Below are 17,296 nucleotides of genomic sequence, written 5' to 3'. Positions count from 1 at the left end.
AACCTGCCCTGCCACCTTCAACGATTTATACACACATACCCCCAGGTCTCTCTGTTCATGCACCCCCTTTAGAATTGTACCTTTTAGGTTTATATTTCCTCTCATTCTTTCTACCAAAATGTATCACCTTCACACTTTTCTGCATTAAATTCTGTATTTCCTCAACCTCTGAACTCCACACCCCCCCACCCCGCGATCAAATTTGGGATCTTTCTGGTCTGTATTGTGAGGGTGAGTTCTGCAACACTACTGCTTTGGTGGGTTCTAGGTGCAGCTCCAACAACACTCGAGCAGCTCGACACCATCCAGAACAAAGCAGCCCACTCGATTGGCACCCCATCCACCACCTTAAACATTCACTCCCTCCACCACCGGCGCACCGTGGCTGCAGTGTGTACCATCTACAGGATGCACTGCAGCAACTCACCAAGGCTTCTTCGACAGCATCTCCCAAACCCGCGACCTCTTCCACTTCGAAGGACAAGGGCAGCAGGCGCATGGGAACACCGCCACCTCCAAGTTCCCCTCCAAGTCACACACCATCCTGACTTGGAAATATATCGGCCGTTCCTTCATCGTCGCTGGGTCAAAATCCTGGAACTCCCTCCCTAACAGCACTGTGGGAGCACCTTCACCACACGGACTGCAGTGGTTCAAGAAGGTGGCTCACCATCCCTCTCGAGGGCAATCGGGGATGGGCAATAAATGCTGGCCTTGCCAGCGACGCCCACATCCCGAAAATGAATTTAAAAACAGCTTGTGCAATGTTAAGCTGGAGAGTTGTGTCACTGTCAGATTTCTCCTTAAATTCGCCTGAAACATTTCTCGATGCTTTGTGTTCAAATGTAATTTGGCCGGTTTCTTTATTCCACTTCCCTGCCATTATTTAGGCACTATCATTCAGCCTTGGATTTGGAAAGCTTTTAGCGTTAGCACTTATCTTTGTTGCTCCAGGCTATTAAAGTGATTAGCGGTAGCCAGCGAGTGTTATAATCTTCACTGCAGTTAATGAGCGTGCTTCTGGCACCAGGAGTAGAAAATGTTTCAGCCCCTGCTGTGCTGAGGGATGTTAACACAATCTGCACATGGAATATGGCTGAATCTGTGGGGGGGGCATCATTCAGTGTTCTTTATCACTTTACTGCGAGAACTGAAAGCCCCGATATTTTACTTTTGTTGCCAAACATTTGCAAGGGCTGGGGATTGGAGTCTCTTGATCCAACCCCCGCCCTCTCATACTTTTACATTGCAGGCGTTAGAGAAAGAAAGACTTGCATTTATATAGCGCCTTTCAAGAGCTCAGTGCTTTACAGCCAGTATAGTCACTGTTGTAATGTAGGAAACACGGCAGCCAATTTGCACACACCACCTTAAACATTCACTCCATCCACCACCTTAAACATTCACTCACCTCCACCCACCCGGCGTACCGTGGCTGCAGTGCATACCATCTACAAGATGCACTGCAGCAACTCGCCAAGGCTTCTTCGGCAGCACCTCCCAAACCCGCGACCTCTACCACCTAGAAGGACAAGGGCAGCAGGCGCATGGGAGCACCATCACTTGCAAGTTCCTATCCAAGTCACACACCCATCCTGGCTTGGAAATATATCGGCCCGTTTCCTCATTGTCGCTGGGCCAAAATCCTGGAACTCCCTCCCTAACAGCACTGTGGGAGCACCTTCACCACACGGACTGCAGCGTTCAAGGCAGCGGCTCACCACCACCTTCTCAAGGGGCAATTAGGGATGGGCAATAAATGCTGGCCTTGCCAGCGACGCCCACATCCCATGAATGAATAAGAAAAAAGCTCCCACAAACAGCAATGACTAGATGAGCTGTTCTTGGTGGTGCTAGTTGAGGGATAAGTATTGGCCAGGATGCTGGGGAGAACTCCCCTACTCTTCGAAATATTGCCATGGGAACTTTTACGTCCACCTGAGAACACACACACAGAAAAATGGCGCCTCCGACAGTGCAGCACTCCCTCAGTACTGCACTGGGCGTGTTAGTCTTGGATTACATGCTCAAATCTCTGGAGTGGGACTTGAACCCACGACCAGACTCCATAACTCCTGTAAAAGGCAATTATTTACCGTACAACATTACAGAGAGCGTTGGATTCTGATCCCCGATTCAGTCCAGGTGGCGCCTTCAGTTTATTGTAATTGAACCAATTGTCCGTACAGCGAAATGGTTGCGACACAATGTGCGGCGAAAGTCTCCACCAACAGCAGCTTGCCCCCAGCTCGCAGCCACGGTCAGACCCCGACGGGCAAGGGTGTTGGTCAGCTTTAGTCGGGCAGTTGTTGGGTCCCCCTGCTGGGGCCTGGTATCTCAACGCTGCGGGAGCCAGGCTGACTTCCGGCGAGCGTCTCTCTCTCAGTCTGGGCGCTAGGCGGAGGTCGGCGCCCGCTCGGGACTTGGCGCTACGCATGGCCATTCCTCGACATGTGGACCGCGAGAGCCACCACGCCTCCAATGTACGTACAAACCCCCGAGGGGCAATGGAGCAGACGGCGGTACACAGAGCTTGCCTGGAGGCCGAGCTGGCCCGACGATAATCCCCTTTGGCTGTGGCCTTGCTGGTCTGGAGGGCACAAGATGAGAAGGTTCATTGTTGTACCGGAGAATAAAACAAAAGTGGCCAATGTTAATTGTTCTAACGAGAAGTTAAGATATTTAAAAACTGATAATCCAACCTGCATTTATATAGCGCTTTTGACAGAGCAAAAACATCCCAAGGTGCCTCACAGATGCTTGACACCGAGCCACATTGGCACCCCATCCACCAACTTGAAACATTCACTCCCTCCACCACTGGCGCACCGTGGCTGCAGTGTGTACCATTAACAAGATGCACTGCAGCAACTCGCCCAAGGCTTCTTCGGCAGCACCTCCCAAACCCGCGACCTCTTCCACCTAGAAGGACAAGGGCAGCAGGCGCGTGGGAACACCACCATCTCCAAGTTCCCCTCCAAGTCACACACCATCCTGACTTAGAAGTATATCGGCCGATCCTTCATCGTCACTGGGTCAACATCCTGGAACTCCCTCCCTAACAGCACTGTGGGAGCACCTTCACCACACAGACTGCAGCGGTTCAAGAAGGCGGCTCACCACCACCTTCTTGAGGGCAATGCCCACGTCCCAGGAACGAATAAAAAAAGGAGACATTAGGACATTGGGTCACTTTTAAGGAGCGTCTTAAAAGGAGGAGAGAGGCGGAGAGGTTTAGGGAGGGAATTCCAGAGCTTAGGGCCCAGGCAGCTGAAGGCACGGCCGACAATGGTGGGACGAAGGAAATCTGGGATGCACAATAGGCCAGGATTGGAGGAACGCAGAGGGTTGTAGGGCCGGAGGAGGTTACAACACGTTTGATTGCTGTTATTCAATACTGCCCAGAGTATGAAACACAACTGTACTTGAACCGTGGAAGTTACAATGCTCCCTCCCCCTCAATGAAGCAGGTAGGTGGGAACTTGGAGCATAAGAACTGGAGTAGGCCATTCAGCCCCTCGAGCCAGTTCTGTCATTCAATTAGATTCAGTGTGGTTCTGGTCCTCAACTCCATTGCTCCATATCCCTTGATACCAATAAAGAAAGACAGACTTGCATTTATATAGCGCCTTTCACGGCCACCGGACGTCTCAAAGCGCTTTACAGCCAATGAAGTACTTTTGAAATGTAGTCACTGTTGTAATGTAGGAAACGTGGCAGCTAATTTGCGCACAGCAAGCTCCCACAAACAGCAATGTGATAATGACCAGATAATCTGTTTTTTTGTTATGTTGGTTGAGGGATAAATATTGGCCAGACACCCGGGAGAACTCCCCCTGCTCTTCTTCGAAATAGTGCCACGGGATCTTTTACTCATTGAAACTTATAAAATTCTAACAGGACTGGACAGACTAGATGCAGGAAGGATGTTCCCGATGGTTGGGGAGTCCAGAACCAGGGGTCACAGTCTAAGGATAAGGGGTAAGCCATTTAGGACAGAGATGAGGAGGAATTTCTTCACCCAGTGGTGAACCTGTGGAATTCTCTACCACAGAAGACAGTGGAGGCCAATACATTAAATATATTCAAGAAGGAGTTGGATATATTTCTTAAGGCTAAAGGGATCAAGGGATATGGGGAGAAGGCAGGGACAGGGTACTGAATTTGGATGATCAGCCATGATCTCATTGAATGGCGAAGCAGGCTCGAGGGGCCGAATGGCCTACTCCTGCTCCTATCTTCTTTGTTTCTATGTCCACCTGAGAGAGCAGACGTGGCCTCGGTTTAACGTCTCATCCGAAAGACGGCAGCTCCGACAGTGCAGCACTCTACCAGCACAATACCTAATAAAAATCTATCGTCCTCAGATTGAAAGCTCCAATTGAACCCCCCCCCCAGCATCCACAGACTTTTGAGGGCGAGAGTTCCAGATTTCCACTGCACTTTGTGTGCCAAAGTGTAGCCTGTTTTCAGTTGTGAATGGTTTAGCTCGAATTTTAAGATTGTGCCCTCTTATTCGGGAATCTCCTCAGCAGAGGAAATAGTTTCTCTGTATCTACTGAAGGGTCCAGCTTGTTCCCAATGAATTCTGGGATACTTGACTATGTTAAACTGAAAGGTTCTACTTGTTCCCAATGAACTCTGGGATACTTGACTATGTTAAACTGAAAGGTTCAACTTGTTCCCAATGAACTCTGGGATACTTGACTATGTTAAACTGAAAGGTTCAACTTGTTCCCAATGAACTCTGGGATACTTGACTATGTTAGCTGTTTAAGACAAAGATGGGTTTTTTTTAATTCTCAGGCCAGAGACTGACAATATGCGGCTGGGAACAGATAGCAGAAATGCAGCAAAGTCGAATATTAAACATTAACGACACATAGAAGTGATAAGGGTATGGGAATATGTGTGTCCGCAGCCCCTCAAGTAGAGCCGTGTCTAAACACTGCCCTGTTTCCCAAGAGATAAGGGTACAAATTAAAAACCAACATTGTACTAAGTTACAGAACACATGAATCAATGTGGCCTTGCAATTACCCGGCCTGTCCAACAGACAAGGATAAGACATGTTTTCTCAAACTAAGAACAAGGCCTGCTAAGGGGGGTGAGCCCGACAGTTGAGTGGTGGGTCCGACAGTTGAAGGGTGGACCTGACAGTTGAGTGACTAACCACATAAACGAATGAAGAGTAACTGTTATGACACTGTTTGTACGTATACGCCCCATTCTGTAGTAAGTGGGTGTTGCTTATAGAACTGTATAACTAGAATGAATCACTGTTTATCCCCTGTGAGTGCACCTCTTGTTTGAGGAAGCAGGATGACTCTCCCGTGTGCACACGTATTTTCTTAGTTGTTTAATAAATTTTGTATTTGTCCTCAATTCCGTCTCCGTCTAGAGTTTCTCCAAAATTCGAATCTAACGCTAACCTATCATAAGAACATAAGAAATAGGAGCAGGAGTAGGCCATCAATGAGATCATGGCTGATCTTCTCCTCATCTGCACTTTCCCCATATCCCTTGATTCCCTTAACATTCAAAAATCTATCGATCTCTGCCTTGAATATACTCAACGACTGAGCCTCCACAGCCCTCTGGGGTAGAGAATTCCAAAGATTCACCACCCTCTGAGTGAAGAAATTTCTCCTCATCTCAGTCCTACCCTCTGAGTGAAGAAATTTCTCCTCATCTCAGTCCTAAATGGCCGACCCCTTATTCTGAGGCTGTGACCCCTGGTTCTAGACTCCCCAGCCAGGGGAAACATCCTCCCTGCATCTACCCTGTCAAGTCCTGTAAGAATTTTGTATGTTTCAATGAGATCACCTCTCATTCTTCTAAACTCTAGAGAAATATCGAATCCCTTTATCATATTAAACACCTCGATTAGATCGCACCCCCCCCCCCCCGCCTCAACCTTCTAAATTCCAGAGAACAAAACCCAAGTTTATGCAACCTGTCCTCATAATTGAGCCTTTTCAGCCGAGAGAAAAATCCCAGCGGGGATGTGTCGAAGATGGTGTCTTACCTTCTGTGACAAGTAAAACGCGACGATTCCCATTGGCCAGAAGCAGCAGAGCATGGAGAAGACGGCAAGTCCCAGGTAATCCTGAGGGATGATGAGGGAGAAGGTGCTGTCACTGTCACTATCACTGTCGCCATCACTGTAGTAATTAGTCTGTGAAAACAGCAACATCGATACTCTCAGGGTAAAATACCACCTCAGGGGCTGAGGCACTGACCTTTCACCCCTGGGATCTGCATTCAGACCCAGCCCAGGCTACATCAGCGGCCTGCATTTAACATGGAAAAAACGTGCCTCACGGGAGCCTAGTTAGACCAAAATGGATGCCCAGCCAGTGAAGGAGCTATTGGGAAGGACTGGTCAAAGAGATGTGTTCTAACAGGACTAGACAGACTAGATGCAGGAAGGATGTTCCCGATGGCGGGGGAGTCCAGAACCAGGGGTCACAGCCTAAGGATAAGGGGTAAGCCATTTAGGACTGAGATGAGGAGGAATTTCTTCACCCAGAGAGTGGTGAACCTGTGGAATTCTCTACCACAGAAGGCAGTGGAGGCCAATTCATTAAATATATTCAAGAAGGAGTTAGATATATTTCTTAAGGCTAAAGGGATCAAGGGATATGGGGAGAAGGCAGGGACAGGGTACTGAGTTTGGGTGATCAGCCATGATCGCACTGAATGGCGGAGCAGGCTCGAGGGGCATGGGGAAACATCCTCCCTGCATCTACCCTGTCAAGCCCTGTAAGAATTTTATATGTTTCAATGAGATCACCTCTCATTCTTCTAAACTCTAGAGAATATGGGCCTAGTCTACTCAATCTCTCCTCATAGGACAATCACCCGCATCCCAGGAACTAGTCTGGTGAACCTTCGTCGCACTCCCTCTATGGCAAGTATATCCTTCCTTAGGTAAGGAGACCAAAACTGTACATAATACTCCAGGTGTGGTCTCACCAGGGCCCTATATAATTGCAGTAAGACGTCTTTACTCTTATACTCAAATCCTCTTGTAATAAAGGCCAACATACCATTTGCTTTCCTAATTGCTTGCTGTACCTGCATGTTAACTTTCAGTGATTCGTGTACAAGGACACCCAGGTCCCTCTGAACACCAACATTTCCCACCCAATCTCCATATCCCTTGATGCCCCTAGAATCCAAAAATCTATTGATCTCAGCCTTGAATATACTCAACGACTCAGCATCCACGGCCCTTTGGGGTGGAGAATTCCAAAGATTCACAACCCTCTGAGTGAAGAAATTCCTCATCTCAGCCTTAAATGGCCGACCCCTTATCCTGAGACTGTGACCCCTGGTTCTAGACTCTCCAAAGGGGAAACAGCGCCATAGCATCTACCCTGTCAAGCCCCCTCTTACATAAACAGGTTTAACATCTCATCTGATAGATGGAGGGGTTCCCAACGCTCCAGGAATCTCCAGGATTTAAAAACTATTTTCCAAGGCAGTGCTTTGAGCAAATACCCGGAAGTAAAATCACCAGGGCGTTTACATTTTCTTTGAACGCTATTGGCCCAGAAATTCGGGTCTCCACGGGTGAGTACGCACGGGGTACTCACCCGTAAGCCCAACGAAAGTGCCGGTTTCGTGCACGCACTGCACATGCGCGGGAAACCGGAACTTCCGTCCCCTTAAAGGAAGGGGTTCAGAGGTCGAATGCGTGCGCCGGAGAGGCAGCGCGTACGCCTGGAACTTCCGTTTTTTTTTGCAGGTTTCTCCGGGAGGGTAAGTCTCCAGCAGTTACACTTTTTAAAAAGCAGGCGCAAGGCCTGCTTTTTACAAGGTAAGTGGTGAATTAATTAAAATTAAAACATTTTTTCCACAGGTTTATTATTTTTAAATACTTTAAAGAAAGGTAAGTTTATTTTTAGCCCCGTTAGAAAATGTAATTAATTTTTTCAAAAATTTTAATTAATGTTTAAAGTAGTTATTTCATGTAATTTCTAGTTATTTTAAAAATGTGATTTTTTCAAAAATTTATTTGAAGTTTTAGTTATGTTTTGGGGCTTATGGTATTTATAGTTTTGACAGCTCTTCCTATCAATTTTATGAATGAAGCATTCCCTGCTCCGATTGGCTCTCCATGGCCCACGTGATCCCAGGGGACGCATCGAACTAACTGCGCCCCTGGGATACGCAAGCACTGCGCGTCGGCAGTTGGAGGAGGCCCAGGATCGGAATCCCACGCGGGCCCACAGCTCAACGGCCGGTGCGCTCGGTAAGTGCAGGTCGGAGGCTTGCACCCGCGGGAAGCCCCCGACCCGAATTTCTGGGCCATTGTTTATTAGCTACAAAAATAACTGATGTGGGGGGTTGGGAAAGGCTGTTGACTGACGGTGAAGACTCATCCAATCAGGTAATGAACACTTGTCCACTTTACAGCCAGCGAAGTACTTTTTTTGAAGTGTTGTCACTGTTGTAATGTAGAAAACACAGCGGCCAATTTGCGCACAGCAAGCTCCCACAACCAGCAATGTGATAATGGCCAGATAATCTGTGTTTTTTTAGTGATGTTGATTGAGGAATCAATTGGCCAGGACACCAGGGAGAATTCCCCTGCTCTTCTTCGAATTGTGCTACAGGATCTTTTACATCTACCTGAGAGGGCAGACAAGAGCCCTGGATTAATGTCTTGTCTGAAAGACGGCACCTCCGACAGTGCAGCACTCCCTCAGTACTGCACTAGGAGTGTCAGCCTGGATTTAGTGCTCAAGTCTCTGGAGTGGGGCTTTGAATCCACAACCTTCTGACTCAGAGGCGAGGGTGCTGCCCACTGAGGCCCGGCTGACAGTACATTGATTGAGTGGCTTATGACTGTAATACTAGGGCTCCAATCAACTGTCCCACTGGAAGCTTCACGCAGTGGTTGACCCAAGGTTATATTGAGGTCCCGGGAGCTGCCTGCAGACATGAGTGTTAGCAGGATATTCAACTGTGGGGGCGGCGTAACCTGATGTAAGCACCTGCCTGCCATTTCCAGCAGGGTCAAAGTGGACCACATTCAGCTGATTTCTACTTTCCCTGGCCCAAAGGTTGCTTGGGCCATTCATAGCCTCCAGCTTCAACTCTGGCTGAGATGATCTAACTCAGGGATTAAACCTGAGCCTTTCCTAGTCTGTGACTCACTACCAACCCACACATTGTATCCTGTAAAATCCTACCTGTTTAAGAAGGCTCTCTCTCTCTCCATTCTCTCTCTGTGTGTCACTCTCCTCTCCATCTCTCTCTCTGTCTCTATCTCTCCTCTGCATCTCTCTCTCTCTGTCTCTCTCCCTCCCTCTGTTTCTTTCTGTCTCTCTGGCTCTGATTGTCTCTGTGTGTCTCTCTCTGTTTCTCGCTCCCTCTCCCTCCCTTCTCTCTGTCTCTCTGTCTCGCTCCATCTCTCTGCATCCCTGTGTCTCTCTGTCTCTCTCTGTCTGTCTCTCTCTCTTTCTCTCTGTCTCTCTCTCTCTCTCTCTGTCTCTCTCTCTCTGTCTCTCTCTCTCTCTCTCTGTCTCTCTCTCTCTCTCTCTCTCTGTCTCTCTCTCTCTCTCTCTCTGTCTCTCTCTCTCCATCTCGCTCTGTCTCCATTTCTCCCTCCCTTCCTCTCCCTCTCTCTGTCTGTTTCACTCAGTCTCTCTCTCGCTCCATCTCTCTGCATCCCTCTGTCACTCCCTCTCCATTTTGCTCTCTCCCTCTCTGTTTCTCTTTCTCTCTCTCTCCCTCTCACTCAATCTCTTTCTTACGCTCTGTCGGTGTGCTATTTATAAAGTGTTTAAAGGATTATATTTTGGTTTTGGATGCTGTAAATTTCAATCTAATGTTCCTCTAATATCAAGGGAACTAATTAAAATAAATCCCAATTGCTTCAACCATGAGAATTATGACTTTATTTCACAGAACTGAATAATGAGGAAATGATTGTACAAATGAACAGAGTTGGAGAAATAAATCAATAAAGGTGAATTTAATGCTGTGTAAGTGAGACTCCAGTCAAATCACAGCTCAGAAACATCCAAAGTTCCCCATGCACAATGTGTTACTTTGAAAGAAAGACTCATAGATTTCACGACCTCAGGACGTCCCGAAGCGCTTTACAGCCAATGAAGTACTTGTGAAGTGTAGTCACTGTTGTAATGTGGGAAACGTGGCAGCCAATTTACGCACAGCAAGCTCCCACAAACAGCAATGTGATAATGACCAGATGATCTGTTTTAGTGATGTTGGTTGAGGGATAAATTTTGGCCAGAACACCGGGGAGAACTCTTCTTTGAAATAGTGCCATGAGAGGGCAGAGGGGGCCTCGGTCGTTATTATGTAGGCAAATTCAGGACGTGATTTCCATTCAGCAAGATCCCACAAACAAGGATTGGGTGAACAAGCAGTTAATGTAACTATCAGCCAAGGCTCAGTGAGAGCACTCTCGCCATTGTCAAAAGGTGGTGGCTTCGAGCTCTGTTTCAGGACTTGATCACATACAGGAAACTTTTTTTTAATCCGGCACCGACGAGACCGACGTGGTGCCGGTTCATCAAAAATTCCGGATAACCGAACGCTATAGTAAAAGATACGGAGAGCTCAGAGCTCCGTATAAAGCAACAAACCCTGTTGCTTAGCAACAGGTTCGGAACAATGGCCACAAGTTCCAAGCGTCTCTGTAGCTTAGCAACAGCTGCAGCCACAGCCTTGCACAGCAACAGATCGAGGAAGGCAAGTACAATATGAAGTAAAACTTACCTGAACCTACTCCTGAATTTTGCCGGTTAACCGAGATTTCCGGTTATTTAGGTGCCGGTAAATCGAAAGTTTCCTGTAATTTGGTCATTATCTCAGATCTAATTCCAACTCATCCAGCCCAACATCCCACTCACCCAGCCCAAGATCCCACTCACCCAGCCCAACATCCCACTCACCCAGCCCAACATCACACTCACCCAGCCCAACATCCCACTCACCCAGCCCAACATCCCACTCACCCAGCCCAACAACCCACTCACCCAGCCCAAGATCCCACTCACCCAGCCCAAGATCCCACTCACCCAGCCCAACAACCCACTCACCCAGCCCAACAACCCACTCACCCAGCCCAACAACCCACTCACCCAGCCCAAGATCCCACTCACCCAGCCCAAGATCCCACTCACCCAGCCCAACAACCCACTCACCCAGCCCAACATCCCACTCACCCAGCCCAACATCCCACTCACCCAGCCCAACATCCCACTCACCCAGCCCAACATCCCACTCACCCAGCCCGACATCCCACTCACCCAGCCCAACAACCCACTCACCCAGCCCAACATCCCACTCACCCAGCCCAACATCCCACTCACCCAGCCCAACATCCCACTCACCCAGCCCGACATCCCACTCACCCAGCCCAACATCCCACTCACCCAGCCCAACATCCCACTCACCCAGCCCGACATCCCACTCACCCAGCCCGACATCCCACTCACCCAGCCCAACAACCCACTCACCCAGCCCAACATCCCACTCACCCAGCCCAACATCCCACTCACCCAGCCCAACAACCCACTCACCCAGCCCAACATCCCACTCACCCAGCCCAACAACCCACTCACCCAGCCCAAGATCACTCACCCAGCCCAAGATCACTCACCCAGCCCAAGATCACTCACCCAGTCCAACATCCCACTCAACATCCCACTCACCCAGCCCAAGATCCCACTCACCCAGCCCAACATCCCACTTGATTCCTGGGATGAGAGGGTTGTCCTATGAGGAGAGATTGGGCTGATAGTCTCTGGAGTGTAGAAGAATGAGAGGTGATCTCATTGAAACATACAAGATTCTGAGGGGGATTGACAGGGTAGATGCTGAGAGGTTGTTTCCCCTGGCTGGAGAGTCTAGAACCAGGGGTCACAGTCTCAGGATAAGGGGTCGGCCATTTAAGACTGAGATGAGGAGGAATTTCTTCACTCAGAGGGTTGTGAATCTTTGGAATTCTCTACCCCAGAGGGCTGTGGATGCTGAATTGTTGAGGATATTCAAGACAGAGATCGATAGATTTTTGGACGCTAGGTGAATCAAGGAATATGGGGATAGTGCAGGAAAGTGAAGTGGAGGTCGAAGATCAGCCATGATCTTACTGAATGGTGGAGCAGGCTCGAGGGGCTGTATGTCCTACTCCTGTTTCTAATTGTTATGTTCTTATGTTCTTAAACAGAAGCAGATTCTTGAAAATCCTGTACATGGCACACACTCCCTGTTATCACAATTTTTGGTCACATTTTCATCTCAACTTTTTCCATTGTGAATTGCTATGTCAACTGTCATGATGTGCTTGCAGGATCCAGCCAATAGATGGGAATGTGGAGCGGGTTTCTGAAGACTCACTCCCAACTCTGTCATCCAGATCAAGGGGATACAGTTATAGGATTAAGTGTAAAAGATTTAGGACAGAGAGTAGGAGAAACCTTTTTTATACAGAGGGATTGTGAGGCTGTGGAATTCACTACTGGCGTTAGTGATTGAAACAGAGACTGCGCCAGTATTTAAGAACAGATTAGACAGGCGGTTGAAGGAAAGGGGAATGAAGTGATATGGGAACAGGGCCGGCACATGGGAATGGGATACTGCTCGTGCGGAAGATAAACACCAACACCAAAGCGACTGGGCAAGAACATGGCAAATGGAATATAATGTGGAGAAATGGGAAGTTATCCACTTTGGTAGGAAAAATAGAAAAGCAGAGTATTGTTTAAATGGTGAGAGATTGGGAAATGTTGGTGTTCAGAGGGACCTGGGTGTCCTTGTACACGAATCACAGAAAGTTAACATGCAGGTACAGCAAGCAATTAGGAAAGCAAATGGTATGTTGGCCTTTATTACAAGAGGATTTGAGTAAAAACATCTTACTGCAATTATATAGGGCCCTGGTGAGACCACACCTGGAGTATTGTGTACAGTTTTGGTCTCCTTACCTAAGGAAGAATATACTTGCCATAGAGGGAGTGCAACGAAGGTTCACCAGACTGATTCCTGGGATGGGGGGATTGACCTATGAGATGAGATTGAGTAGACTAGGCCTATATTCTCTAGAGTCTAGAAGAATGAGAGGTGATCTCATTGAAATATACAAAATTCTTACAGGGCTTGACAGGGTAGATGCAGGGAGAATGTTTCCCCTGGCTGGGGAGTCTGGAACCAGGGGTCACAGTCTCAGAATAAGGGGTCGGCCATTTAAGACTGAGATGAGGAGAAATTTCTTCACTCAGAGGGTGGTGAATCTTTGGAATTCTCTACCCCAGAGGGCTGTGGAGGCTCAGTCGTTGAGTATATTCAAGACAGAGATCGGTAGATTTTTGAATATTAATGGAATCAAGGGATATGGGGATAGTGCGGGAAAGTGGAGATGAGGTAGAAGATCAGCCATGATCTTATTGAATGGCGGAGCAGGCTTGAAGGGCTGAATGGCCAGTTCCTGCTCCTATTTCTTAAGTTCTTATGTTATGTTCCTATGACTCGATGGGCCGAATGGTCGATCTCCGTGTTGTAATTTCTGTGTAATGCCATGTTAATCATCAACTGACTGTGGGTAATGTCAGGTAATTTACTAGTCATTCGATAAAGAGACTAACTCTTATTTTATTGGGGTGCGGCGGTTTTCAAGTGGGGGTGAGTTTTGGAGCAGGCTCAAGGGGCTGAATGGCATATTCTGTTCCTATGTGAGTTGATACATTTGTGCATCACACAATGAAATGATGGTCCATTTTTACCACTTCCCCGCTAACTTCTCCCCTTAAAAAAAAGACTTGCATTTCTATAGCGCCTTTCACAACCTCAGGACGTCCCAAAGCGCCTTACAGCCAATGAAGTACTTTTGAAGTGCAGTCACTGTTGTAATGTGGGATACGCGGCAGCCAATTTGCGCACAGCAATCTCCCACAAACAGCCATGAGATAATGACCAGACACTCAGGTTTAGGTGTTGGTTGAGTGATAAAATTGGCCAGGACACCGGGGATAATTCCTCTGCTCTTCGATGAATAGTGGCCGCGGGATCTTTTACGTCCGCCTGAGAGGACGGACAGGGACTCGGTTTAACGTCTCATCTGAAAGACGGCACCTCCGACAGTGCAGCTCTCCCCCAGCACTGCACTGGGAGTGCCAGCCTAGATTTTTGTGCTCAATTCTCTTGTTTTAATAGGCTCTTGCTTCAGTGTATCCCGCTTTGGCTGAGAGTGACAGAGGTGCCTTCCCTGCCTCTGCATCATCCATCAACATCACCCAATGGGAAGCCATGACTGAGTCACGTGTTTGAGCTCAGGATGGGCCATTGCCACCTCTTCCTTGGGATCATAGGTATCCTCATAGAACTTTGCAAACTTATGAAGGGGATGGATCAGATCATGCAGGCAAATCGTTCAGACGAGCAAAGGTTTAAAAAAAAAGATATATTTAGGAAACTAACAATAAACACAGTGCGAAACAGAAATTATGAATGAAATGCAGGGCAAAAAGGCAATGTTTATATCACATATAGAAACATAGCAGATAGGAGCAGGAGTAGGCCATTCGGCCCCTCGAGCCTGCTCCGCCATTCAATGCGATCATGGCTGATCATCCAAATTCAGTACCCTGTCCCTGCTTTCTCCCCATATCCCTTGATCAAATCAAATCAAATCAACTTTTATTGTCATTGTTAGTGCACAAGTGCAGTACAACGAAATGTAGGCTTGCGGCTCCCGAGAGTGTACATTTAGATTAAGACATTTAAACATTCAACATACATTTGGCTTGTAATACATTAACATAAACATAACCATAATAAAGTGCATTGGCAGATGTGCAGGCTTTAGAGTTTATTTGTGGAGTTCAGTAGGATGACAGCCCTGGGAAAGAAGCTGTTCCTAAATCTGGTCGTACGGGTGCGAATGCATCTGTAGCGTCTCCCAGATGGCAGGAGGACGAACAGACTGTGGCTGGGGTGGGTAGGGTCTTTGATGATGGACCGTGACCTCCGTAGACAGCGTTTCTGGTATATGTGCTTTATGGTCGGTAGCCGGGTGCCGGTAATGCGTTGGGCAGTTTTGACTACCCGCTGCAGGGCTTTCCGGTCATAGTAGCTACAGCTGCCATACCATACTGTGATACAGTTCGTCAGGATGCTCTCTATTGTGCAGCGGTAAAAGTTAGAGAGGATCAGGGGTGACAGGTTACATCCCTTCAGCCTCCTTAGGAAATATAGGCGCTGCTGGGCCTTCTTCACCAGAGAGGAGGTATTGAGGGACCAGGAGAGGTCTTCCGTGATGTGGACTCCGAGGAACTTAAAGCTTAAGATCCCTTTAGCCTTAAGAAATATATCCAACTCCTTCTTGAATATATTTAATGAATTGGCCTCAACTGCCTTCTGTGGTAGAGAATTCCACAGGTTCACCACTCTCTCTGGGTGAAGAAATTCCTCCTCATCTCTGTCCTAAATGGCTTACCCCTTATCCTTAGACTGTGACCCCTGGTTCTGGACTCCCCAGCCATCGGGAACATCCTTCCTGCATCTAGTCTGTCTAGTCCTGTTAGAATTTTATAAGTTTCAATGAGATCCCTTCTCATTCTTCTAAACTCCAGCGAGTATAAGCCCAATCGACCCAATCTCTCCTCATACGTCATTCCTGACATCCCAGGTATCAGTCTGGTGAATCTTCGCTGCACTCCTTCCATGGCAAGAACATCCTTCCTCAGATCACGTTTTGCCACAATCTTTGGGAAGCGACTCAACCTGCTTCACGTAGAATGAATTGCTTTGAGGTGTGCTTTGTAGCCGCTGTTGTCATGTAGGCCCGTACAGCAGCCGTTTTGTGCACAGAAAGATCCCACAAATAGCAAGGAAATTAATGACCGTCTGCTTGTGGTGTTACTGATCGAGGGATGCGATGTTGGCCAGGACACCAGGCAGGTCAGGAAAATAGTACAAATGGTTGAAAAGCCAACTAGAAAAATTCTTACAGGGCTTGACAGGGTAGATGCAGGGAGGATGTTTCCTCCTGGCTGGGGAGTCTAGAACCAGGGGTCACAGTCTCAGAATAAGGGGTTGGCCATTTAGCACTGAGATGAGGAGAAATTTCTTCACTCAGAGGGAGGTGAATCTTTGGAATTCTCTACCCCAGAGGGCTATGGAGGCTCAGTCGTTGAGTATATTCAAGACAGAGAGCAATAGATTTTTGGATATTAAGGGAATCAAGGGATATGGGGGTAGTTCAGGAAAGTGGGGATGAGGTAGAAGATCAGCCATGATCTTACTGAATGGGCTCGAAGGACCAAATGGCCGATTCCTGCTCCTATTTCTTATGTTCTTACGTTCTAGACATACTTTTGGGGAAGCAAGGATTTGATATATAGTGAAAAGGGATAGGCTTGCTGGGTCTAACTCAAATAGTCTTGTCCCACATTCCCAATGCTGTTTTTCCACAAGGAATCTATGAAAGTCCCTAATGTAACTGGCAAATTAGGACAGGAGGCAGCACGGGCCTATGCTGCCTGTCGTCCATTTTGTTTCCATGGTAACCAATTTACCTGTGTCTCCGGAAACGGGAATTCCTCCACATCAATCGAGACAGTTGGGACTTTCACCTGACCCGCTGCAGGTTCCAGAACCTTGGGCTCCGCGGAGCTTCCGATCTCCTGTCGCGCGGCCTTGTTCTCGGTGAAAGTGGTCTCCGTGCAGTCCTTCAGGCTGGCCCAGGCCCCAGGGTCTGCGCAGAGCATCAGGCTCGGGCTGTACAGGGGCTCCACGGTGCTCCGCAGTGAGCAGGCGTCCAGGAGCTGCTGGGCCAGCCGGGAGTCCCGGCTGGTCGGAGACTTGCTGCCAACCAGCTGGCTCCAGATCGGCGCTGAGGAGAAGCCGGCTCCGTCCTGGCGAGATGTGGGCTCCTCCTGGGCCGAGCTTCGGCCAAGAAGCACGTGACTAAATGGTTTGCTGCTAGTCGGCCTTCCCAACAGGGGCCTCTGAAGCTCACACAGATTTTCCATCGCTTCACCGTCTTTTCCACCCAACGTCAGTAGACGCTCGGCATCGTGTCTGTCAAAACAAAACGATGGTTTATTCCTTTTGGCTAATGGCAATGATTAAAATCTTCAAAAGATAAAAGAAAGACTTGCATTTATATAAGCACCTTTCACGACCCAAAACCCTTTACAGCCACTGAAGTAACAGGAACGGTAACATAGTGGTTATGTTACTGGATTCGTGATCCAGCAGCCCACAAGTTCAAATCCCACCACGGCAGCTGGGGAAATTTAATTCAATTTTACAC

At 48.1% G+C, this 17,296-nt stretch overlaps 1 pseudogene; it reads right to left on the bottom strand.

The window, feature by feature from the left end:
* Positions 1-1,708: 1,708 nt before the first annotated feature.
* Positions 1,709-17,055, bottom strand: LOC147096816 (synapse differentiation-inducing gene protein 1-like; annotated as a pseudogene).
* Between the last annotated feature and the right edge of the window lie 241 nt (positions 17,056-17,296).

This window comes from Somniosus microcephalus, chromosome 34 (assembly GCF_052327205.1).
Source record: "Somniosus microcephalus isolate GS21.2 chromosome 34, FLI_Smic_1.0, whole genome shotgun sequence".
Classification (NCBI taxonomy): Eukaryota; Metazoa; Chordata; class Chondrichthyes; order Squaliformes; family Somniosidae; genus Somniosus; species Somniosus microcephalus.
The sequence above is the reverse complement of the archived record's forward strand: the minus strand, read 5'-3'. Positions and strand labels throughout refer to the sequence as shown.